General features: G+C 39.0%; 1 long non-coding RNA gene across 1 annotated transcript; it reads right to left on the bottom strand.

Annotated features, from left to right (window-relative positions):
• Positions 1 to 8,908: 8,908 nt before the first annotated feature.
• Positions 8,909 to 16,260, bottom strand: LOC146369467 (uncharacterized). The gene is made up of 3 exons (XR_014797475.1): positions 15,929 to 16,260; positions 14,412 to 14,549; positions 8,909 to 14,200 (listed from the first exon to the last, which is right to left on the bottom strand). It is a non-coding gene; the product is annotated as an uncharacterized LOC146369467 (long non-coding RNA).
• Between the last annotated feature and the right edge of the window lie 9,852 nt (positions 16,261 to 26,112).

Here is a 26,112-nt window from a genome sequence, read left to right as displayed (position 1 = left end):
ATTGTTGGAATTTTGCTTGTTCATTGTGAGAATTTATTCTAAATTAAACCACTTAATTGAATTTGTTAACATCTGGAGTCTTAGCAATGCTGTAAGGTTTCTGGAAACAGAACGGTGAGAACATGCTAGGCCATCTTTAGATTGCTAGCTTAATGCTAACTTCTAATAGTCTATTAAAAAAACACACAAAGCCATTACTTGTAATTGCACAACTACAGTTGCCTGAGTATTTTGCTAGATATTCCCACCTAACAGCTAATACAGTATGAGAACTAATTAAATCTAAAGTAGTGCATTTAACAGTGACATTTTTCATAACCTATCAGGAAGTCCTACGTTTTGCTTACTTTCTCTGGATATCTCTAGCTGACCTCAAATAGAGACTCATCTTGTCCCGGCATCAAGAAAATCAAGAGTCTATGATGGTCAAACAGGGTAAAAATGTGAAATACTTTCAGCTTGTGTGGCCACATTTTTGTTGCTTGGTCAGAATTTGTGTTGATTCACATCTGTTTAAAGTGTGAAAAACTCTGCTTTGTGTTTGATCTGAACACCCTATACGTCATATCAGGCTCATAACCTTTTTTCTTCTTTATTGTATTCATGCATACTGGGATGCTACACTTGAACTATCTGAGAAAAACAGATACCCTGACTACTATAGTGGAGTTGAAGGAATTCAAGGAGATTTTTTTTGGCACCTTAGTGTTAGTTTGGCTTTGAAAACCAGCAGTGCTTTTGGACCTTGGCTGAAACCCCAAATTGCAAATGGAATCTGTTGGAAAAGTGCATGTTTCTTGCATAGCCTTTTCCTGTCTGTATATACACCGCTTAAAATTTAAAAAAGTATAAAACAATGACAACCAGAGCAGGGCGCTGTCATCCTGCGATCACACATGTTTTGATAGTTAATGGACAGCATGGAGAGACTAAGCTCACTGTATTTGAGTAACCTCTTCCTGACCCCCGCCTCACCACTCCTCTCCTCACACACTGGGACAGCGAGCAACAACGAGGAAGAAGTGAAGGAAGAGGGAGAGGCGGCGGGGCCACAGCAGCGCTTTTGGATCCTAAATAAAAGAAGGCTCTCACTCGCCTGTGCTCTGTTTGTCTTGGCTTTAATGTGTCGACACAATGCTGTGGCACAGACGGACAGAATCAGCTGACAGCTACAAACTGTCCATTTAATACTCCAATGTTAATTCAGTTAAATTACGGATGATAAGCTCGTGAAAATCCCGTGTGGAGGAATATACAGTTTAAAATTTGTTATGGAATAAAATGTATGCATAACAGCTGAAAAAATTAATAATACTTTAATAATATTATATTTATTCCTTTGCCCTAATATTACAGGGAGGTCAGTGCATATAAGTCTGTGGGACACAATAAAATATTTTAATGCCATCTTATAGTTTAAATACTTTATTAATCATAATTACTTTTATTTTGGAATATAAATAGAAATTAATTAACAAAATACAGGAATTGGTAAGATAAATGATAAAATATGTCATTTTCTGTTCAGAATAAACACCTGATGCACGGCGAGAAATGGCTCGTTTTTTTCTAAACAAGCATCACGTAGTCTAACGTGTTTAAAGACTGCAGGCGGCAGATGAATTGACGACAGACTAGAGGGTTTCTTAAAGACACAAAATAGACAGAGATGATTTCAATGACACAAAAAATAGATGGAGATGCAGAGATCAGAACCGAGAACGAGTGTGGGAGGAAAAGAAGAGGAGTGGGCTAAAGGGAAAGAAAGAGAAATAGGCTGGCAGATGAAAGCTGTGGCACAGTGCAAAGCTCTTTTGCAGGAGAGAAATCCAGCGAGTCCTGAGCAGGTGGTGAGAATGCCAAGAACTGAGCTGCCTGACAGATGACAGAGAGAAAAAACGAGGAAGGCGATCAGGTGAGGTAAGGAGAAAGCGAGAAAAGGCAGTAGGGGCTCTCACATTCTGGAGATCCAAAAATAGGCCAAGACAGATGCCAGTTTAAGATTTTGGAATTCTTCATTTATAAACTCCGTTCTGAGACTTGGTGGTGCAATTATAGTTGTTATAGATATTTTGTTTAACCTCAGTTATCATTCATTATATCATTATGTGACCCTTTTTGTTCACACTTCCCATTTTTGGGGTGTGAGAGTTCAATCAAGGTGCCACTTCCTAATAATATAAAACCAATTTTCACACTTAAGGGATCTGGTCATATCCGTACATCCTTTGAACCTTTCTCTCCCGTCTACCTCTAAGCAACAGTAAGGGTGGGGACTGGTTTTTGGAGGAGATAAGTTCACGGTCTGATCCTGTGTGAGGTTCCCTGGCCGGGTCATTGGGTTATACCAGGGTCAGCTTGGATTTGCTGATCTGAGAGAGATTAGCATTATACAGTTACTCATGATATAAGATGCTAGCACAGCCAGGTGTTAGCTGATGAGCCATAGCTGTTTCCTATAGGGGATTGTGGCCTGATGCAGGATACTTCCGAACACAAGTGAAAGAAGTTTGGGGGTTAGTCTCTACTTCCAGAAGAACAGGGTGTAAGGCCCAGAGGCCAGAATCAGCCCAGCAAAGACTCCAATCCAGTCCGCTGGAGTGCATAGATTTTGATATCTCTGGTGTAGAACTATAGCAGGTCAGGTACACAACATTTGTTCAGGTTACAGAGATTAACCTGAAAGGTCTGTTTAAAGTGAAACTATTTCCTTTAGTAGTTTCTTAAATGATTCACTTGATTAAACTCTGGCCTAGACACATTCTTTCCTGTGGTGTCTGGCAACAGAGTGCTGGCATGCTGTGGGGCCTCTATGCATCAAACGGGCATCACAGAACAGGTTCGGTCATTTGTCATTATCTTTGAGTCTTTGCTTGACAGTATTTGCGACGTAGATCATTTTGTGTGACTGAATTGCCCCTTTAACAATTCAGACACTGATCTTCGTCACCACCCAAGCTTCATTTTTTTTGGCAATTTCTGAGTTTGAAATTGGAACAAGACAAGTAAAACAAGCACACTAAGACACTCTACAAAAAGGAAATCTCAAAAGGATTATGATGAGAAGAAGAGAAAGAAATTGAATGTGTGGAGCCGACTGGTTGTTTGACCTTTGACCTGGGCGTTGCTCCAAGTTGGTCCAGACGGGCAAACAGGCACTGTTGGTTCTGGCTGACACCGGCTGTGATATATGTTTTCCTGGAACCAGAGAGAAGGAAGTTGAGGCTTTTAAAATAGAGTGGATATAATTTATTTTTAATATACTGGAGCTTGGATGGTTTGCAGAGCATTTTGATTCTTTGAGTGCAGTTCGTGCCATGAACACTGCTCTTTTAAGACTATAAGTTAAGCAAATAACAGCTGCAGACTGCTGTTTTAAATCCTGCTTCTTAAACCTCTCATCCTCGACCCTATAAGAACACTGTATGTTTAGTGTGTGTAAGGAAGGAAACGGTAAGGCACAAGGCATTACTGAAGGCTCTCAGTGGTGCAGATATTGTATCTGTCACGGTTTGCCCTCTGCAGTCATCAGCACATACAGAATTGACCTTTGCGCCACACACTCATGTTACCTCCACTTTATCCTGTAAAGAAATCGGCCAAAGTGAGGGATGTAGGTTTGATACCTTTTAAAGAACTGTGGGAATGACCCAGATAAGTTTTGGGTCACCAATCTTTCCTGTGAAGTTACTACTGTGCATCTTAAGGCTTTAAAAATCTGCTGCTGTTTGTTGTTGCATCCAAATACGGTTGTTTTTTTTGTTTTTGTTTTTTAAAAAAGAAAGGACGGATAGGCCAGTTTTGAGATTTCCGAGTCCAGTCTGGTAGTGAACTTGGAGAACAACTCAGCCTTTACTATATGACCTTTGGACTAGCGGCTTCACTTCTACTGTAGATAGATCATGACATTGTGTTGACACTGCCTATCATGCTAATCTATGTTAGTAAAACTAAATATAATTTCAGGACACAAAATCACTCTAGAATCAAATTATCAAAAGAAGGAATACCTTACCAGGAAGCCTCTAACACGAATTCCCTTTAATCCAGGATTTTATGATTTGCACGTCAGAAAACACTGCAAGAAAAAGGCAAATGCAAACAATACACTTACTTGAGCCCTTACAGCAGTCATTCTGGTGGTTCTACAAAGTCCCTCTTGTTGGAACACCTGGTTGTTTAAGGGGGCTCCTCAAGGACCTTGAGGTCCACAGGCCAAGCCTGGAGATTCCTTAGCCCAGGCTCCAGGGCCACCACGTCTTTTGTCCGCAGAATGGCAACACTGCTCAGATTCCTCGCTCCTATTCCCAGCTCAGTAAGAGAATACCCCAACTACATGGGGTCCAAAGAGTGGTCATGACCACAAGTGCATGTGAATGCATGCATTTATGTGTGTGTGTGTGTGCGCGCGTAAGTTAGTGTGTGTTTGTTGATCTCTGTCCTTAATTGAGTAACGAGGTGGATGTCCTTGTGCTGCAGCTGACTGGAGCTCAATAGCACACCTGCATGACTGATGTTGATGTAAGAAGTGCACCGCCCTGACCCCTCACCCCCATCTTTTGGCTTGTAACTGTAAACCTGGAAATACAGGAATACAGCAAGGATGTAGCAGACCTCCTAAGGTAGGCCCACTGTTTGGGTGCATGAGTAAATTTGCATTGTATCTATATCAGGCTGTGCATGAGAGCATGTGTTCTAGGTATGCGGTTGGATCATCTGGATTCCTTTTACCTTGAAGCTTCAAGGTAGCGCTTGTTGATTGAAAACACAAAACTTCCTACATGGTTGAACAATAGTGTCAGAGAACCAAGTCCAAGGTTCAAACAAAGGGCCCAGGAAGCCTACAAAAGACTGTTTGGCAGCTTCAAACATGTGAAGCCAGCTGTGAACGACATTAGGCTGTGACGCCAAAACCCCTGAGAGTTATATTGTACAGTATGTTTGAGACGAGAACTCGGAGACAAACTCCACGCCTGGCCCAGCTGTCCCTTTAAGAGCTGGGTTATTACTGGCTTTATTGTTATTACTGCCTGTTTTTTAAAGGGGGAAGCCGAGCTGGGGGAGTAATCCGCCCGTCAGCACTCACATTAATGGCCTAATTGGTCTCTTCTCTCACAGTCAAAATGCAGACCTCAGCCTTACGGAAATGCTAAGCCCTCAGAGCCCCTCGTGCTTAAATACCCAAGAAATGCATGATGTTTCTGCAAAGTGGGGCTGTCACTAACTTTCTTTCTCTCATTCACATTGTTGCCATTCTCTGATTTTTCTCCTCTCTTTTCTGTTTCTTTCCATCATGTTATGTGTGATTTGTGACACCAACTCAGAGGGAACTTCAGCGGGTTTAACCTCAAGGTTTAAAATGAGCAATGCGTTGTCAAGCGGAAGGCTAATATTTCTACATGTGAGAAGTAGCATAAATGTATATTTTTTAAAATGGCGCTCTGGGGTGAGAACTTTTAATAGAAGGATTTTTTTTTCTTTTCAAATACAGTTTACTTAATTTGTCGTCAAGGGTTGTTGCTAGGCTCCTAAGCTGTTATATACTTGGTAAGTTGACATGCTCTTACTCTGCACAACCTGCAGTATCATACCATGCATACAAATGATGTAACAATAAATTTGATGGGTAAATCTCATCCCTTTCTTGTCTCGCTGACATCCATTGGTACAATACCACCACAGACCTGTAAATGTGACTGTAACATGTGCAGTTTACTGATTACTACTTCATATGATTTAATAGGCATCAAAGTTCAGGTCATTCACTTCACTATCACTGCTGCATCCTTAAACACCCAAATAAAGCTTCACTCCTGGCCTGCTGGCTGTTGGGGGGGGATTCAAGTGGAGCAGTTTGAGGTGTTAATGCCTTGCTTGAGGGCACAATAGCAGGCGGTTTTTCATGGGGGAGTCCCTGGATGACATCAGAATCCACCACTTCAAATCTGCAATTTAGTGCCCCCTTGTCAATTCTCAGTATAATTCCCAAACTTGCCTCAAGCATCCTTGTATGTCCTTGCAGGAGACTTTCCCCTTGATGGATGATGTAACACAAATTAGAGTTGATGCAGGTCCCTTGCAGAACGTATCACAATTTTTCTCTCCGTCCACCTTTCCCCTCCACGTTTAGACACCAACTAAAACACCACTTTCAGTCTGTTAGCTCTGACTTTTAGTTTTATAAATGATCCTCCCAACATTTGTTCCAAACACAATCATAGTTTCTGGAAACGCTTGAGATGTGGCATCATGCTCCGACTTCATCCCTCATAATCTAATTGTTTAGATGATGTGAAACATTTTAAAAGTTCCAAGTATCACTCCGGGAAGCTTTCCCCACGAGTCGTGAGCAGGAGAGGTCAGCCACAGTGTGAACGCAGCTATCTGCAGACTGGGGTTAGGCGGCTAAATGAAGAGATTAGTAGAAAGTGAACTGCCACAGGTGGATGCAGTTATTCTATCATTTCCTAAACTTAATTAAATCAGTGACAGAATGAGACCGACTGCGAAAACAAGGAGCCATCGACACCTATGGAGCTAACCATCGGCATAACTGACTTTTCAGTGGTTTAATTTTCAATTTAGTTCCTTCTCCTGCTTCCCTTTAACCAGCTGAAAAAGTAGAACACACACACACACACACACACACACACACACACACACACACACACACACACACACACACACACACACACACACACACACTGGTGCTTCTTTACCAGATCTGCCAAGATGGAAGGTTAGGGGTTCAAGGTTGGAGGTTGGGGAGGTGAGGGACCAAAGCTCACTTAGCTGCTTAGCAGGTTTGTGTGTATGGTTGGGCGGGGGTTTGAGGAGAGCTCATGTGTTAGTGTAACTGAAGCTGTCATCCAGCCCCAGGGTCACCTCCCCAAAGCATGCCGGCTGTCTCTTTTAATAGACTAAACACATATGTCTCTCTATAGCAACATATGATGAAGAAGCGGAGGAGTGAGGGGGAGTCTAGGAGGGAAGAGCGAGGATTGATTCATAATTGGCTTGTCACAATTTTCTAATGGTTAATGGAAATTGACACTAACATGAGATGTTGCCATTTGGCAGCATGTCACACCGTTCTTTGCCTGGTGTAGTCTGCAACCACTTTCATGCAGCCACAATCATGTGCTTGTGAATTCATCTGAAATGTCAATCAGTTAATGACTGAAACCAAGAAAACCAACTCACCCCTTTTTGGTTAACACTTTCTGTGACTAGCACTATACATATTTATAGCATGCATAATGAGGCAACCAAGGGAAAAGATTAATCTCCCTCTTAATGATGGTGGCTGATGCAATAGCGCCATGTTTGTTGCGGTTCTAAAATGTAGTTACATATAAACATATATATACATATATAACGTCAGAAGCATCGTTTCACTTGATCATGTTCCAATTCAAATGTAGATTTATAAATATATATATATATCTAAATATCATGTGTCAGAGCGATCTTTATTGATGAAATCTATTTCAACTGTACTTTCACTTTAAATGATTATTAACTTGTCAGCCTAATCCAGCAGTAAAAATCTGTAACATTAATAGAAGCGTTGGAGTCTAGAGGGCAGCATCCTAAAAGATAAAAAGTGTTGCACTCTTAACTTAAATTTATCCTGCTCAGTTGCATGCTTGATCAGATCTTAGCCGCACCACTCTACTTATGTTCTGAGAAAACGGTAAGATTAGCATAAATATCTACTTAAAGCCTATGAATAAGGCTTTATGTAGAAAGATGATGTGCTTTCCTTTCACCCTCAGAAATGTTTTGTGAATTTTACCACTAAGCCTATCCTTGTTTTCATCTGTGTTATTGCTATTATGTCACTCTAATGCTTACGCAGGAGTCAAACATGAGAAAGAATGAAAGGAGGGAGATTGACATCAGTGTAATAGGTTTGAGGTAGTGAATAAAAAGCATCTATGCACAACAGTTGAGTAGTAGTTCAGTTTTTGTTTGACACACAGATACAAAAACTATCAAAGAAATCTAAAAAGGCATAGGTGAGAATGGGATTTAAATGTGTCTAACACTCAAAAGAACTTGTGATATGCAAACTAATGACTTTATTTTCAATATTAGTAAACAAGATTTTCTCATGATGCATTATGTATTTAATGGACATTAATGGCTCTTTAACATTCAGAAATGACTCAAATGTACCTACAAAACAAATCAGCTATTTCAAGCTTATTTTTTTAGTTACATCTTAGCATTTCTGTCAGACTCCATTATCTGTGTAGTTACCCGCATTCTGCCATTTAAAGCCAATTTTTCTTAAAATATTTTTTGCAGTGAAATGAAAAACTTAGTCAAAAGCATATCAAGGTGGCAGGAGAAAATGTCACTTTGTTCAAAACAGTCTTAGTCAGGTCCTTCAGACAAATGTCGTTGCTGATTGGTTAAAAGCATTGCGTGGTTTTGTTTTATCTAGCTGTATAGCTATGATGGTCATCTCCGGTTCATGCCTGAAAAGATAACCAGTGTGACGATCTTCAAAACATCACTGCACCACATGTAACTTTCCCTATGCATTCTTTGTGCTTATCAAAACGTACCTTTTTACACAAAATAGTTTGTCTAACCAACATCATAGCTCAACACCTCCATGCTTTATGACTCATTTTGGTGAGTTTAAGCATTGATAATAATAATTAATAATCTTCAAACTGGCTCAGGATGCAGATATAAGAAAACAGGTTAAGTGCAGTGTTACCGTTCAACGGGACTAACTGACGAATAATGAAGTAAAGGTGCAGAACAGGTGCTGCTGATTTTTTTTTTTCACCAGCAGTATGCCGCAGTACACCAGCAGTACCACCAGTAAGGGTTCAGAAGCGATTCAGAGGAGCCTCCACCCCATCCCCACCCCACACATCCCCCTGTCAAACAGGCAATAGTCTCTTCAGAGAGCTGCTGGCTGGCTGTGCTGTTGAACTTGGCCTTGCCATCACTCCAGGGTAACCCAACACCCAGCACAGAGGGGCCTGATAGACCCATGGACGAGGAGGGGGTTGGGAGGGCAGAGGCCCTCTGGGACACAGAGTGCATTTCAAACCCATCAGTGTCAGTTAGTTCACTAAGTGGTGACATAATCACCATCGCCATGGCTGCTCCTCTGGGAGAGCTAGGCAAGGAGGGAGAGGTGGTGGGAGCTCCAGGCCTCCTCCTCCTCCTCTTCTGCTCGTTGTGCTTGTGAGAGTTTGTGGGTGGTTTCAATGAACTGTCTGCTTCTGTAGTTTTGTCATAGTTTTATGGTATTATTGTAAGCATACTATATAAAATGCAACACTCACACCAATATAAAATAGAAGAGGACATCTAAAAAGCCACACCGTGTATTCAAGGAGCTTCATCAATGTTTTAGCATTATTCAGGTTATCAAATGAATACATTCAGATCATACAACTTTAACTTTAAAAAAATGTATCTCAATATAAATCAGCTTTTAAATTTAAAAATTCTGCAGCAAAAGGTCATCGGAGTGATATAATAATAAATGACATGCAAATCTATGCAAAAAATGTAAAGAGATTGATAGACTCGGAGCCCTACGGACTCTTCAGAACATACAGCTCCTGGTACCCTCTAAGGATAAACACAGTAAGAACTACGTAACTTTAAGGATCTTTTTTTCCTTTTTGCATTCACACTGCGAACAGAAACTCTAGCCTGATGTATCAAGCGACTGCCATTTTTACGTGTTGGTTGCCTAAGCAGTGCTTTTTAGACCATCGTCTAAATGTTGCAGTTGTGTACTGTCACCAGGGGGAGGAACAACTGCTCTATGAGGCTACTGTTGCTTGCTTTCGTGTTGGTCCTTTGGTTTAGCCCATGCAAAGGAGAGCAGCGAAAGCCTAATTTACAAAGACTTAACTAAGGCTTCCTTTGTAGTGAAGCGAAACTGAGTGTTAAAAACAGCAGCCATTGTTTATGCTTCACATGCATGTTTTTTGATCTTTGATTATTTCTTCGTGCTTCTTCCTCTCTGTGGTGAACTCTGCTATAACTCTCTTCCTGTTCTAGTCCACTTTTTAACTAGTCAGCATGCTACCTAGCGTCATTACTGCCGGGCTTTGCGCTGCTGGGCATTTTTTATTTTATTTTGGATGAGTATGTTTATGTAGAATTCATACCCAGAATCTTTCTCTCTACATAGCCAAATATCTGTGCAAACCTGTCTGTGTAGCTTCTCTGTCATCCAGGTCATGGTAGTCTTAAGAACCTAAAAAGAAAGCGACCAGACTTCTTTAAGATCTGTTTTTTGTTGTTGTTGTTTTTAAATATTTTTGAAGATCTCTTATCCAAGAGGCTTCTTCAGTTCTGAAAAGGTTTAGAACTGAAGAAGCCTCGTGGATGAGAGGTGAAACATCATTTAAAAAAAAAGACTTGAAGACGTACGGTATCTTTCTTTTCAAGCTCTTAAGATCTGTGCCGATACAAGCAATGACTTCTGCTTTAGCCAGCTGACAGAATAGCAACTACATCAACATGATAGAGGACTTCTATATTGGAGCTATGTGCTAACTGTGTGTGATCAAAGGAGACAGGGTGTTGAAAGCACCAACGTTATAGTTTTATCAGTCATTATGTTATGATTGACTATTTTGTTTTGAAGTCTATAAGCCAACTTTTAGCCTCCAGAAGCCTTATCTTTCTCCTGTAAGGTTATGAAAGTATTGACTTCACGGTCTCTGCAGTTCTCTAGGTTTTCTTCATTTTTTGAAATTATATGGTGTTTACACAGCTAATGCCATAGTCCTGCTATTTAATGTTTTTTACCCCCCCCCCAAAAAAAAAAAAAAAATGTCATTTGCTGGTGCTGCTCTGCTCAAAGGTTTGCCTGGAGAGTACCTACACTCTGAAGCAGGTTCTAAAAAAAACCCCAGTCAGGGTTCTAAGAGCTTCAATTGTCATTAGTTTCTGCAAAGCAGTCACAAAAAAGAGGGGGAATTTCTTCAAAAAGTAATTAGATATGAAATAATTCTTGTGGTCTGAAGACACCTGTAGGCATGTGAAGCAGAAGAGTCGCATGCTAAAATTTGGGAAAAATTGTTGTATGCTTTAACTTTTTAAAAAAACTAAAACAGAACTTGCAACTACAGGGGACTGAATATAGTGGAGCACAAAGAGCAGCCCTATTTTAATAAAGTAAAGTAATAACATGGGGATGTTACATAAGATGCATAAGATGTATGGTGCCTCAACATTCATTTTCATGTATAAGTATTTTCAATAATGTACTATACTGCAACACTTCCTGTTTTTTTTCTTCTTCTTTTAAACATAGATTTTCCTACCTTTTAAGCCTACAAGGGTTGGTTTCCATTCATTAAACATTAAACCAACTTTCAGTGATCTGAAACTTGCTTCAGTTGTGTTTTGACTGAACATCCTGGAAAATAGAAGAAAACAGTTTAAATTGGCTTTTTTAAAATAAAGATTTGTTAGCATTAATGTTAAGTAACATATATGTCACTATAGGTAATGGACCACAACATCGCACCCAGGTTTAAACAGCACTTTCACATCCAAAGACACTTCAGTTAGCGTTAGAACAAGTCACTCACGCATGGCAATAGAGGTAAGTAAGTAAGAATTGCTTAATAAAAACAATCTGCAGTAAATCCCATTTGATATTTTATTGTTCTACAACTTTGCATCAATGCTCTCTGGAGGAATTGACATTTTTGCATTTAATTTATTAGATCTTACGTTGAAAGTTCTAGTTAAATATAATCTGGTAATGTATGCCTAAACAACACTTTAGAAAATATTTTACAACTTTAAGAACTTTTCATGTTGAGTTAATGACTGTACCGTTGACAACATAAAATACTCCTAATGAAGTCGCTCTTGAGCAACGATATGTGGCAGTGAGTTCGCCACTGTTTTGCTTCCTGTTTCAACCACATGAATAGTGAGGAAACTATCAGGGCTGTCACAGGAAGACAACAAGTATGATCCAAATGACTGGCAATACTTTTCACAGAGAAGGTGAAAGCAATGCTGTTTTTCACATCTCACCTACATGTTTCCATTTCAAAATCTGAAAAATAAGGGGCTTGTACGGCACTCTGCACCTCCGTCCTTCCTACTGCCACTGTTAAAAGGTTGCAGGTCACCTTACCTTGCAGTACTGTGTAGTTCTCTTCCATGAATTTTTCAAAAAGACAGTAATGACTCAAATGATTTCTCTTGCACACTCAGATCTAGAAATACAGAGGAAATGCACAATTTGCTGCACACAGAGTCAAGCTCTCCTTCCCAAGAGATAGATGTGGCTTAATTGGATCATTTTAGGTGAACATTTCTATTTACCTCGGCTACGTTAGCAAGCACATAAGTACTTTATTATAAAATGTCTTAATGTAGTTGTTGATGTTAATATTCACGTGAGTTCACTAAGCTAACCATGACCGAAAACCTAACTTCTTGTTAATTCATGTTGTAAATCAGTGTTTCATAGTGTTTTTAATACAACTCTACATCCACAATGAAGTTAATATTTAATTATTTCATAATTCAATAAATAACATTCTCATCCATGCTGCCTATCAAGTTAATACCAAATATTACAGCAAATAGCTTCTCTATTTCAGAGAGGGTATTACTCATTAGGCTGAAAATTTGACTATAAAATTAAAATTCAGTTCGCTGATCATTTTCATGTCATTTTCCTTTGGTTTCTTTTGAATTACATATTTAATTCTCAGTGACCAGAATAGATGGGATAGGAAAGACAAACATGGAGAACAGAGGAGGGATAGTGGATATGCTGGGAAAAGGATGCTAAATATGGAGCTGCCAAGCAGGAGGGAAAGAGGAAGACGTCAGAGGAGGTTCCTGGATGTAGTGAAGTGGACATGCAGAGGGTTGGTGTGACAGAGAAGAATGCTAGAGACAGGATAAGATGGAGGTAGATGATCTGCTATGGTGACCCCTAAAGGGACCGGTCGAAAGAAGAAAAAGAAGAATTTACATCCCAAATAATGAAGTTGGTTCGAGTTCAATCAGCTTAAAAGAATTCACAGTGTAACGTGTGCAGGTGTGCCATGGCAGGAGTATAATGGTTCCAGAGATAGAGATCGCATGAGTGCATTCAAAGTTGAGCATGAAAGACAAAGTGCAACAGTCAAGAATCAATCAACCTGATTTGAGGGCTCAGCTCTCCCAGCTAAAGCAACCCAGAGACCAAAGTTAATTTGCCAGGAGCTGTGCTGCCAACTGCCAAAACATATTACCAAACTCCAAAGCACTGGGCAGAACAATCTAAGTAGATATAAGCCAAGCTTAGGTAGACTGGAAGAAAGCCATTAAGGAACAGGGGCAGCCCAAATTCCATCAAAAATGTGCCACAAGGTTTGTCCATGGTGCAAAAACGTATTTACAACTGGCCGTGTTGGTGAGTGAAGAACTGTTGCAGCACCAATTTTCACTTTTTGTTAGTCTAAGTGCAGTTGGTTCTCTACTCAGTCTCAATAGTTTGAACTCTTTCTTCCTTGAACACCTATTCAGGGTAACCTTTTTTCTCTTTTCTCAACCGAGCGATTGGCCTCCTTTGATAATAAAATGAATAGGTGTGCATCATTCTAACCCAGAACCCATTCTAATGCTCAACCAACCACATCTTTATTGATATATAACGTGGTGTCAAAATCATTAAGGTTACAGGGAAAATCATCAAATGTTATTGTTATGAAAGAGTTAAAGACCTAAATTGTGTCTAGAATGTGAAACAATAACCAAGGTTTGCACTGAATGGCTGATCAAATTGTGATCAAAAGTCCTTAAATTGTGGAATTATTAAAAAGTATTGTGCAAAAACTGTTCAAACTGAGTCAAACTGGAGAAATAAACACAGAGGAATAACTATTTCTTGAATAGTATTGATTCAATATTTCCAAAGTATCTTCTTTTACAGTAAATTGGTAGGGTATACAGTTTAATTGCCTTCTAAGTGTGCAAGTACAAGTGGTTAGCATTAAAGGGCACGTATTACCACCCATGTGTATTTCTTTTCTAATAATTGCATGCAGATTTGTGTGACTCATACCACTTTGAAACACGTTTTCATAATGCTATACCATGAAATGGTGAGTAAAAGATTCTCACCTATAGGCAGCCATTCATACAAAGATGTGCATGGGATGTTCTGTTCTGTGCCTCATCTTCAGTGCCGCTGGGGTACATAGAAAAAAAAAAACATTTTTTTTCTTTCTTTCATTCTGTTTTTTTCCTCATATTTTATCTGTTTGTGGCTTCTATCTGTCAACACCCTAACCTAAAGAGAGGTGAGTCTAATCTCGGAGAAGATGGTTATCAAACTGCAGAGCTGTGAGACTTCACTTTGTCATTGTACCAAATACAGCTGCCAGTGTCAGCAGCGTTACCTGCATTCCCACACATAGTGATCTTTACTTGATTTTTCCACTGCTCAGTCATTTCCAAATGACTGGGATGAAATGCGAGCAAGTGTTTGGATGACGTGATCCTCAATAATGCCTCCTCACTCCATCGGCGCTGGCCATCTAACGATGGACAAGACAAAGAAGCTTATCAACCAGAGCAGATAACACGGCAGCCAATTAAGATATGCTCTCTCTATCACACAATATGCATTCACTATCGGTATCAAAGGGTCAGGAAAAGTGAGTGAAATGAATGAGATCGGTAAACGAAGAAGCCCCTTAACCCGAAGGAAAAGAGTATTTTGAAATGTGTCACAGTGAGATATAAACTGGGAAAAGCAATGTGGGAATTTGTTTTGTAGACAACAAACGTTTGTAAAGAAGGAATCGGTACACCAGTACCAGTGTGGTGGGCACTAGATGGCACTAATGAATGGTAATCATAATGTGTCTTTAATAATAATAATAATAATAATAATAATTAATTACTTGTAATAAGTCAGTGCCTAGATACTTTAAAGCAGTGTATACTATTTGAATACAATTTCGGTATTGTAGAGCAAATTCAGATGGTCTACTAGATATGATTAAAAATATATTATGTTTTCTATATATAGACATATGTGCAAAAATGAATTATACTGAAACTTAAGTCATGAAATATATATATATAAAAAAAACAAAAGTTCAACTCTTAAAGTATAATTAATATATTTAGTAATGTTTTTTTTTAATTATTACAGTATTTGATCAATGTTGCATTGTATTTCTACACATATTCTATATTTCCATGTTGTATTTTGTGCACTGTATGCAGCAGTGCAGAATGTCTAATGTAAATTACACCTTCTCTGATTTATTGTACATAGTTGGAATTAGTGACCTTTTAAGAACCTTTTGACCTTTTAATGTCATGTTATCTTCGCCCTCTCAAATATATTTTTGGAGGTGGACTCATGCTCTTAGTCAGAACTGGGACTATTTGCAAATGTAATTATACATTATCCTTACATGCAGTAATTCCTGGAAGAAAATCTTAAGCTTCTCGGATACAGATTCGAAATAGTGAGGTGTTTTGCCCTTCGTGCTTTCAAGTGTGGGCATTGTGTTTTCTTCAAATTAACATTAAGTTTTTGAAAACGGTATTCTGATTCATGACAAGATAATGATATCATGTCATTTACTTGTCATAAATAATAAATATTTTTTAAAGGGTTAAAATGTCAAAAGCTATTTAAAAATATAAGGCTTTTAATCGAATAAAAGAATAAACATTTAATAGAATAGGCCATGCAAAATTTTCAGTATGGATGCAAGAATTTAAGAGCTGTGTGTGCGTGTATCTGTATTGTTACATATGTATATGTGTACACATGTATTTATATAACACACATTATTTAGCATATTTAGTATTTTGATGAAAAAACTGTCACAAAATGAGTGAACAAGTGCTCAGAGCTAAGAGTTCCAGCTCCGTGCAGTCCGGTCTGTGATCATACCTTTAGCTCGCTTTGGCAGATACGGCCTGAGACGTGTCAACTTAGTGCAGATGTCAAACCTCGAGTGCTTATGAGAAGGCCAGGGAGCAGAGCGATAATAGCGGCCTGCGATGCGGCGTTAGCTATCGTACAAACGGGGGTCGTCGGTCTCGACCCCTCTTGTTCCAAGGCAGTCGCGTAATCGTCCATCTGGGCTCCATGTACTGCCTTCCTCCCGTTTGTCGTTGGGCCTTATCGTTGGCAGAGGCTTAATCTGCTCTGGTGATAAGATGTGTGTTACTGAATACACACGCATGCACGCACACACTTGTACACACTGCTCATGCTCCTGCTGTCGCCCAGCGATGCAGTGATATGTGTGAAGTTGCGTCATTTACTGTTGCAGATTATTTTTTGGCATTTTGAAATGCGGGAAACTCCCTTATTTCCATGTCATTAATTATCTGAATCCGGTGTGATGAGTCATGCACAAAAATATAAAACAACCAAAAAAGCAAATATTTTTCTGCAGATACTTGACTATGAGGAAAAAACCAAAATGACCAAAGTAACCACGGTAACAGCAAATGGGGACATTTATCCTGTCAAACTGCGTTCGTACTTGGACTATTTCCTGCTCAGTTGATGTTATCTTCCCACTTTCACACACTTTCTCTCATTAACAGCTAAAGAATAGAACAGAAAATAAAGAGCAAAAACATCTGATTTCAAAGATTAGATAAAGCAAGTCTAAAAAAAAGAAAAAAAAGAGGTTTATCTCTAAGTGTTCACATCCTTGAGTTTCTCTGAAGGCTGCCATATAAGGTCAGTCTCTCTGAGGCGCTTCATGTGGTTAAGGTACGCTGAGTGAAGCAGGGAGAGGTGACGAGGAGAAGAAACGTAGAGAGGAAGACAGAGCACCTTGACGCGACCCCAGACTCTCCTCTGCGGTGTTTGAGCCCATTGCAGGCTGCAGCTCTGAGCTGAGGCGCAGAAGCGCTCGGCAGTGCTGACAGTTTCACTACAACAGCAGCAGCAGCAGTTCAAACAGGTGGTGAATAATAACAATTAACAGCTGACGCTTGACATGACAGCATTTACTCTTCAAAAAAAGACTGGAATGAAAATTTGCACAACTATAATTGATTAACAAAAAGTGCCCCCCCCCCCCAAAAAAATTAGCAACACCCCAATTCTGTTTTGTTTGTTTGTTTGTTTTTATCTGAAACTAATCTGGTTTTTGCTGATTACAATTCAACAAAATCTTTCTGATTTATTAGGGCTGGTTACATTTGATCTTTTACTTAACATGCAAACTTATCTCAGCAGGTTCATTTTTAAATATAACCTTTATGTTTAGGGGAAGTTATCATTTTAAGATAAACTCCAAACCTCAGCATTCATCCCGTAATAATCTACGCATTAAAAAACAATTATGGAGTGTATCAATTTTGCAGTGTATCGCTGTACTATTTGTGTAACCTGCTAAGTTTGTTTATAACATTGGACAGATTATAAAGAAAGTGTGACGTGTTCACACCTTCCCATAGCTAGTTATGAATGTGGTTGGCAGCAGTTTTGCAGCCACTTCCTATTTAAAATGCTTGTCTTGGTCAAAAACCACCCAGAAGAAAATCTGGCAAAAGTTAGACACCATGCCAAAGTTGGTTTGCACATCTTTAATGCAAACTCTAGATGAAGTGGTAACATTTTAACATTTTGCATTGCACACTTCTTGAACATCTAAAATTGCATTAATAAGAATAAGGTGTTATTAACCTAAATGATAACATGTAAGCCATGTAACAAACGGATTTGCTGAATAACTTTTCCCAAAAAGGGTCACAAATAGCATAAAGAGGTCAGTTAATCCTTTAAATGGTACAACTTCCTGTCAGATATCACATATCTGCTGCTGTTTATATACGTTTGTATTTACTAGGCTTCATACCCTACATTTTAAGTCATTAGCAACTTCAGCACCTTGAAGTTGAAGCTGTGTAATGACGTAATACGTGCGTGATGTGGGTGCTTGCACATATGTTGCCATACTGATAATTGTATTTTTATATATTATTTTTAAATTTAGTAACTCCTATGTTATGTTTGGATTGCCATTTTGGGGATTTAATTCAAAAAATAAAAGAATACATCAAACGGGGAAAAAATCCATCTTTTTGTCACAATTACTAAGAAAAAGGTCTTCTAATCATTTAATTTCCTTACTTTCTTTTCAGTAGCGTGTCATCTGTTTTTAAAACTGTGTCTTTAAGCAATTCCGAGAAGTCAAGTGACATACATGTCCACCACCACGAATTGCAATTGTACACAGCCCAGTATCTTCACAGGGTTAATAATAATAATAGCAGATACATGACCTGACATTTTAAATCAGCTCAGGCAGACAACTCCAGGCATATTTTATTTTTCTGCCTGCAGCCCTGTCATGTCAACATCTATTCCAAAGCAACATGTTTACTCTATAAGATACAGGCTGATAGAAGGTACAGAATTTTCTCCCTATTCAAAGAAACGCACGGAAAATAGAGCATTGTGGAAAAACGGTGTGCGAGTTTGCAGGAGATTTGATGGTGGCGGCAGTGGAGGGATAGCCCGGTAACCTGAGAGAGCCTCACCGTCAGTGCTGGACCGTCGCCCATCTCTTTATCACCACTGCAGAAAAATACACAAAACATGTTTACGACGCCCTGATAAAATCCAGCACTCTGCAGCCATGCACGTCTACGCTCAATATTAATAGATATTGTAAAGGGCACAGAGCAAAAAGAAGATGCTGTAGTGCTGTTATTTAACTGTATTTTCACCATTAAGTCAAAGACAGTTGGATTCCCAGTATATAAAGTGATGGAGAAATAGTTTCAGCTAATGATTTTGATGATTCTTTAACAGGATTATTTTTATTTCTATAGGCTGTGTGCAGTTTTTCTAATAGCCAGCCTCTCTGTTTTCATACATATTTGCTTATCAGATGCAGTGTGAATATTGATTTCCCGGATATGGGGTGATAAGGTCTTTACAAGGCCTGTCCCTCTATGAGCGCTGGTGAATATTTTATCCACCGTGGATTATAATGAGTGATTAAGCTCAGTGAGAGCCATATCACTAGAGCCATCCCTTTTAATAATTCACTAGAAAAACTGTATTGATAAACACGCCTAATGCGATTCAGCGAGAATTTATAAGCCGCTCGCTGGACGTTAACATAGAAATTGTGATTTAATGCAACGACAACAAAAAAAAAAAGCCCTAAGCCGCTGACACAGCCTGGTGCTGTGCCTTCTCTCAAAGTTCCCCAGTGAACAGTTTGAATTGATTACAGTGCTTCGAGATGCTGTGTGTGTGTGTGTGTGTTGAAGGAACAGACTTGAAGGAGCCTGAGAGGGAGCCATGTAATGGTGCCTGATGACAAGGCAAGTGATCTGGGCTAGTTGGAGGCGAGCTGCTTGGCTGTAACCTAAAACACACCAAGAAAAAAAAGCAGAACATACACACACATACATACACACACTGAAAGACACACATTCATAGAAATACTATCTCCTTCTCACTTTCTACAGTACCTGACAATATGCATGTCTACCTCCTGTGACTAAGCATACGAGTGAGGAGGCGGCCATGAGGCACTTTGTTTTCTATGAATTCTCCAATGGTTTAAAAATCACTGGAACTAGTCACACTTCGCATCACAGTTTCATACCCAGAATGTGATTTGCAGTTATGTGCCTGGTATTGTTTTTACATAATTTTCCTGTGTAACAAATGTGTATTTTTTAAGAAAATATATATATATATATATACATGTAGTTTCAGTCGACAGAGTGAAAAAGAAAAAAAAAGTTCAAGAAACATTTCCAATGGAGGGAGTTTTCTGGGTTTTCTAAAAATAAAATTCTACAAATTAATTCAGATTTTCATACCTTAACAGGCACGAGGTGAAACACGTACTGCACCTTGTTCTAAATCGAGGGAACTTGTGTAGCTCGCGTTTCTCGTATTTATTTCTACTTGGAGAAAATGGCTGTAGAAATATGATGGAGGGCAGCACAATGCCACCACAAGGTCTTCTAAGACAAGTGTGATTACTGTTGATCTTTTGCCCTTTAACGCTGGCTTTTTTTTTTTTTTATGACACACTTTCAGCAGTACAACGCTGGCTGTAAAAGTGAGGACAAAATAATAGAGAGATCAAGACCTTATCACGCAAGTTTAGATAAAAAAAAAATTCCCCCATATATCCATCCATCTCTCTCGCTTCCCTTCTCTCTCTCTCTAGATTTCTATATATATAAATATAATTTTTTTTTTCCTGGACCTTTTTATTATTCAGGACAGGCAGTGTACAGTGCATGGTTGTGAAAACGGGAATAATCTCATGCAGCAGATTAAGTGGATTAATTAGGGTTTTATTCATCAGGGTGAATTGGTACCTAAAGAGCTTCCCCCTGCAATGACAAGGATTTTTCACCCTTAATTATCTCGGGCTGTGGAATGCAGTCCTGCATGTGCGGCGCATCGAATAAAGAGGAGGCATATCACCCTGCAGGCTGACTGTGGAAATGTGAATCTTTACACCCTCTGAGACTCGACTTTGCTGCCATTTATTTATTTCAACTACAGCTCTTTTAAAAAATCTTTTTCCTGTTGTGAGTTGTGCAGAATTCAGGCTGCCCCTGCGTGAGGTCACATTAGACTGCAAATACTATCTCACGATCAAGCCCCTCATCAGGCCCATCTCTTATCTTCTGATCATTTTCCACTTAGAGAGGCTTCTCACACAGTCTCACCCTGTCGATCAGAAATTCTAAAAAGAAAAAACCACTTACCGTACTGTATATGCAACCACATGTGCAAGCTGTTGGCATGAGAAAAGACAAAAATGAGTCTTAAGTAAAAAGTATTTCCATTTGCAGCACTAATAATGATAGTGAGATAGGTAGGATTGAGTGTAAAATTTTTGTCTTAAAATTGATTGAAAAAAACATAATAATACTTGTATTTAATCTAATTTAGCTATTTTGGTAGTTTTCTTTGGTTTTCTTATTCATGTTTCTTTTTTCACCACAGCAAAAAAAAAGAAAGAAAGTAATTCGGGAGAAAAATGTGAAATGCAAAAGTTTCCCCTCTTTTTAAATTAACTGAATGATGAAATCAAACTTTGCAAATGTAATATAATTATAATACATATAATATGTATTTTTAAGCATTTTAAAAGTGCAAAAATCTGTTTGTTTTTTTTAAAAAGCACGCACACCGAGCGCTCAACCCGAAACGCACCGAATGCATAAGCCCGAGTACGCTACACACACCGTCGTCACTCGCCGAGATAAGTTTTAAAGTGGAGTCCTGAGTAATTTCAAAAAGTACAGAAGAAGCAGAAAAAAGCTGGTCTGCAATCGACACGACCACATCAAGACAATTCATTGAAATGCGCTATTTCATTACCACCGATGTGAAACTGCCAACGCGCATAGCCACTAATACTGTACTGTGCAAGGACTGGGGAGCGCTTTTTCAAACTCTCTTTTAAAGAAAGTGGTGAAAGTGGACTTTGAAACCCATTCAAGATGGGACAAGAGCTTCTCAGAGACACAAACGTGGACTTTCTCAAGTTCCAGGCTTTCGCCATCGAGCACAAAGCGGCCAGGGAGGAGCCGAGCATCCCCAAACGGGTAGATAACAAAGTTGGGGTAAGGACAGGGGAAGGAGGTGGAAGGCTATAAAGAGTGGGATAGATGGTACCGAGGTGGCGGTGGGATGGAGAGCAAAAGCAGGGTGGGCATTCACCAAGCGGGTCAGACGTAACGCTTGACTGGCGAAATGTCAGATACACATCTACGGTCTTTAGTCTCCCCTCAGCTGACTGACAGGCTGTTCTGTAAGAGGAGGTGTGTGTGTGTGAGAGAGAGAGAGAGAGAGAGACGACATTTAATTTGTGTAACGGCAAGAACAGTAACATGTTTATGTGTTGCTAGTATTATATAAAAACCCAGACTTATCTCCAAAATATCACATTTTGCAGACTTAAAACTGTTAAAAATAAATTTAAAAAAAGTCTGAACAGTCTTTCTGAAGTTATACATGATTATACAATGGATACTGTTTGTTAACTAATAAATGCATGAATATGAGCATGTGAAATGCTAATAAACCCAGAGAGAAAAGCCAAACGTGACTAATTAGAATGCAGGGAAACTTGGGTCAGGAAACAAAAGCAAACAGGTTTGTTTTTAAAAGCTTGAACATTCAAAGTCCAGACCGTCTGGGATGATAGAAATGGGATTGTATGATTTTCTAAAACAAACAGCTGCAGTGATTCATGCATGCATGTACAAAGCAAACTGCTGTACATTTCTCTGTGATACTGAATAGACACTCTGGCATGTTAAAAAAAAAGAGAGAAGAGCAAACAAATCTTTGGCTCTCAGTGAAGCTTAAGTCTGATCGCTATTTTTGTGACTTGGGTAGAAGATCAGACAAGAAAAGATGCTGTAACTCTGTGACCTAGAATGACAGTATGAAGGCAGACTTAATGAAATGAATGAAAACTTCAAAGGCCCCTGTCGATAAGTGACATTTTAATCTCTGGTGTCAATCGTGCTGCGTATGCTGCTCTCTCTGCTTCATCAGCGCCAGTTGTTTTGTTTGTATTACTCAGAGGTGGCACGGATGTGTTACTAGAACTTCAAACGCGTGTACACTTTTTGCCATAGTTTTCTGAAATGACACCCCCTGCACGGGCGGTTTGTGGGAGCACAAGCGTAGGAAAAATTACTGAAAATTTCGTCACGCAAACATTAAGTAATTGATTATAACGCTTAGCCATCTGTATTTCGAAATGACAAACTCGTTATGTTAAAGCACAATTAAAATTGCCATGAACTAAGTTGTAGATTTTGATAGAATTATAAATGATGCCGCCGAATGTGTAGTTTTATCGATAATCCTGCTTATAGCTTAAAAAAGTGTCATAGTGATGGCATTAGTAATACTACAGAGCAGTACTGGGACTACTGCAATGACTTTTTATTGCTGTTGTTTTTAGTGTAGTAATGAAATCACAGAGAGAACATAAATTAAAGTAGCCAGCTATATAGTTTAAATACGGGTGAAGTAATTTTTAACTCATTATTAGCCTTGTTTGTTCTTATGTATTTAAATGCCTGGTAGTAATTACATACGTGAGAAATATATCTATAAAATCATTAAATAAAATACAAGGTGTAAGGTTTGCAATTTAGGAAAAGGCCCTCAATAAATTTAAGAGTTGTATATCTTTTTTTAGTCATTTGATCTATTTTTAGACAAAATTGAGCAAGAAAATTTACAATGTAAGAATGTATGTTTCTAAAATACAACTGTGACAGTTACTACTGTATATAGAAGCTTGAATGTTTAAAATTTTTTATTCATTTATTTACTAATTTTATGGAATTTTGTTTCTTTATTTTGCGAGGTTGAAATAACTCCACCACTATGCCAACAATGGATAACATAAAATCTAATTAGAATAAAATTAAATCATGGCCTTCTTTGTTAATGTATTTAAGAATAAAGACTTTAATCAGACACTAAACTGAATTGAACACATTGTGAAGTAAACAAACTGACAAGGATGCGTCAGGATCAACAACAGAAGCAAGGATATTTCTGCTTACGTCATCCCGTTTGCCCCTCCTTACCGAGTTGTGCCGAAGGCTTTCCCAATTTACCGCTGAGGCTGAGCGAGCCTTGCACACTAAAGTGATCATTTTTTTTCCACAAATGTTTGATTTTATATACTAGTGTAATTTTATTTAGTTATTCACTTAGACACACTTTGTTGAATAAAACTTTGTATCCATAACTATCATTTCATACTAATGTTGTGATGGTTCTATATATATTTTATTATCTTATCACTTGCATGTCCAATCCCTGCCCCCCTTTTTTTCTCACAGCTTTGCATGCCATTTTTACAAACTGCACATTTCCTTGGAATAAATTTAAAATTGTGATTTGAAGGCTAATAATACTCAATAAAAACACTTGATCCCGTCCTCCCAACAAGCTGTTTAAACCTCCAAAGGATACTTCCCTTTTGTAATTAAGCATAACATGAATGATAGTGACTTCCTCTATGTTCTTCATCACTTTCTCTTTCTGCTAAAAGTAGGTCAACAGGGATTTCCTGCTCTCAGACGTTTTCTTTCCAGTCAACACCTGGTCTTTGTAATGCCACTTAAGCGCGAGGAAACATTGTGTGCACTTGTGTATATACAACATATGGGATCTCAAGTTAAAACAGCTTGTACGTTTTTTACCACTGTGCAAGGAAACCTAAGACTGCTATCAACCTTTGTAGCGCAGCCAGGGATTCAACTCTCGCAGAAACTGAGAAACAGACAGAGCTGAAGATTTAGCTGCAGCTTCGGGCTGGGATTTTAAAATGCACAAAAACAACAGGCACATGTTTATTCTGCTAATTTTTCCAATTTAAAGTTTTCTTGAGAGATGCAATATGAAACAAAAGCCTGCATTACTTTTTTTTTTTTTTTGGAGACTGAATTATTAACAACCCGAGGCTTACCTTTGCATTTCTAATTACACCACGCGGAGAGATGGCTCTCCAACTCTGCAGGCATCCAGTTAGAGTGTCATTCTGAAGGATAAATCCATTGCAAAGAGGCTAATTCAAAAAGTAGGTTACAGAAAAAATTCTTCTGCTTTAAACGACTGACAACTAATCAAACACGTCTGCACTCAGAAATCTGATTTCTGCGACTTAGCCTGATGCATTTTAAAAAGTGGCCAAACAAAGCAAAGTTCTGTCATAATACTCTTCAGAACACTGAATTACTATTCATTATGAAACATCAAAAAAAAAAACCCTGATTTAACAACATGGGGAGAATAGAAGATAAAGAATGAGTTGAAAACAAATGAGGTTTTTGATCTGTTTTGTTATTGGCAAAGTGTGATAGCTTGATGGGTGATTTTTCACATTAATTTTCTCACCTATTTTTCTCCTTGTTGCAAAGGCGCTGATCACCCACAGTGGGTATGTCATCAAAGAGGTGCAGAGTGTGGTTGAGGGGGAGGGGACTAGGTTTTGTGGCAAGCTAGACAAAATAATTCATCATATTTAGCCGATGTGGGATCACAGCAAGCTTCTTAGAACCAAAAAGCTCAAGAACACAAGTGGGGGAATACTCACTTTTGCCTCAACGCTTTCCTCTTCCTCTGCTGATTTCTCTTTAGCAAGCTCCCTCCTTCGCAAAACACTGACACATACACGCACGCACACCTGCGCAGTGATAGGCCTGGCAGTACACAATCAAGCTCAGAGTCATACTGAGAGGACGATGCTGTAAGATTCTGAGAATGTGATCATTCTCTTTTTCTCAACCTGATCTTTCTGAATGATTAATTTTCCGTTTCAGGGGCACCACTGAGTGTCATAAATATGTCAGGGTTCAAAAGCCTCTCTAAGAATTATTAAGTCACAAATACATAGAAAACTCCAAGAGGGGCAGCTCCTTTAACACCAAATTTCTAAGACTTCAAAAAAAAAAAATAAAAAAAAAATAAGCATGCTGCCTGCAGTAAAAACACAAACCCACGCACTCTTAAGAGTCAGTTGCACCACTTTTCCGACCTCTGGATAGACTGGGGTTGCAGAGCCTCCCCTCCAGAGAGTGTGCTCGCCTGGGTGTGGTTTTACCCTTGGTCTGCTTTCACCCTTTCGTGCTGCCTTTGTGGTCATCTTTTCATCCCCCCCTCCCCACTACACATGACAAACACGTGGCAACCATGACACTGACGTGCTGTTTCGTGCTGTCTCTCACATATACAAAGAATCCTAGCCACAACCACATATTTATGCAAGTGTTTTTAAGATGATCACATGCTTTAGGCTTAGGTGCTGTGGGGGACTTTTTTAGATCGTTCCTAGACGATACTACGAGATGGTTCTTGCAGTCTCCACAGTCTTTTACTCGCAGCTAAATGACCCCTTGTCACTGCTTTTGAATGAGCTTCAAAGTGTTGTGAAGGAGCGCATACCATCTTTCACTAAATCTGACCAATTAGTAGCAAGAACTGTGTGAAGCTGAAAGTAAATGAGCAGACAGCTATGTCTTTGTGCACCGCCGTAAGGGCCTCAGGGGGGCTGAAGCCTCTCCTGGCTAATATTGGGCAAGTGGCAC

The sequence above is a fragment of the Perissodus microlepis genome, chromosome 17, assembly GCF_051167445.1.
Source record: "Perissodus microlepis isolate ML-2025 ecotype Zambia chromosome 17, ASM5116744v1, whole genome shotgun sequence".
NCBI lineage: Eukaryota > Metazoa > Chordata > Actinopteri > Cichliformes > Cichlidae > Perissodus > Perissodus microlepis.
This window is presented reverse-complemented; position numbering and strand designations above follow the sequence as displayed.